Raw genomic sequence first — 1,502 nt, 5'->3', positions numbered from 1 at the left:
CCCGGCCACTGATGTCGAAGCGACCCTCCCGGTAGCAGCCTCGGAACCTCCTCTTAAGGATTTTATCCCCGGAGGCTACTCTATAGACAACGACTTTAAGGTCGAAAAGACCTCCAAATAAGGAGATTGGGGTGAGGAGGTATGGAGGTATATCTGTTCCATCAGCGAAGATACTTTCCCGACAGTTTGGGAGGATTGCAAGTGGGAAGGAAAGTAAGTAGTCATCCCCGACCCCGATGAAGACATCACCACGGACATGGAGGGATAATTATGCGTTTATACGTACCCCTTCACACTTGGCCCGATGGACACGATAGTCCTTGATTTATGCAAAAATGTACGAGGTTTGACCCGGGCAGATCCATCCATCTTTTGAAGGATCATGATTCTCCTTCGTTTCCTTTGTCAACAACACGGAGGAACCACGGTTCACCATCAACCATCTTCTCCGCATCTACGGCCCCCGAATCTTTCGAGGAGGGTTAATCAAACTTTCCCATTGGGCAAATAAATCTCCCTTCTCGAGCATTGACGAAGGCAGTTATCGAGACTGGTAGGGAAGATTTGTTCGAGTGAAGACCGAAGATCTCGTCCCCTCTGAGTTCCTACCGTTCCCTGAAAAGTGGAACCTAACACGAAATTTCATCTCTACTTAAGTTGTTAAGATAATCCTTTGATTTTATTATTTTTTTCTCATCCCCCGTCTTTCCCGTTGTGCAGCAGTTGCCCGAGTCCCCAATGCAGTCCCCTATTTCAAGGAGTGGGTCAAAAGGATATGCAAACAATTGACATACTCCAAGCTCGAGTGGCACAAACTTTCAAATGGAAAATGTGAGGCCCATTCCCATGGTGAGTATCCTTCTCCTACTGATTTAATTTCCCTTTCATTCCACTGTTATTTTGACCAAGTCTCTTTTTTTCCTTTCGCAGGTTTGCCCTACAGCATCCAGCTTCGGGCGGTGGACGAGGATGAGGTCTAATCCCCATCTGCAAAACCCTCCACTTCGGGACAGCCTGCCGCTAAGGCTGGTGTGAAGAAGGAGAAGAAAAAGAGAAGAAATAGGGGGTCTTTTAGCTCTCCGAACGCTCCCACCGAGGCCAAGAAAAAGAGGGTTATGCTCAGGGTCCAAAAAAGTACCAAGAAAGGTACTCGGGCAAGGGTACCAGACCCAAATTCCATTTACCAGCTCAGGGACGACCCTGCAGATGACGACATGGAGTTTGTCGCTCGTGAGCCGATCATCACTGCAAAAGAGCGGGCAACACCGGACGGAGGCAACCGTAAGGCCGAACCCTCTTCAGTTCGGGAGCCTGAGGGAAAGCCTGTGGCTACTGCCTCTCGAGAAGCTACTCTGGTTCCGAGAGAAGCCGCCGATGTCATTGACATTTCGGAGTCACCGTCTCACACGGAGTCTCTTTTTGACGAGGCCTGGGCTGTTAGAGAAAAGCTGACAGAGGCATAACGGGCCGCAGATGAGGCCCTTAACCTATTTTTTGAAGGC

Source organism: Nicotiana tabacum, chromosome 24, assembly GCF_000715075.1.
Source record: "Nicotiana tabacum cultivar K326 chromosome 24, ASM71507v2, whole genome shotgun sequence".
NCBI lineage: Eukaryota > Viridiplantae > Streptophyta > Magnoliopsida > Solanales > Solanaceae > Nicotiana > Nicotiana tabacum.
Note: the sequence above shows the minus strand (reverse complement) of the source record.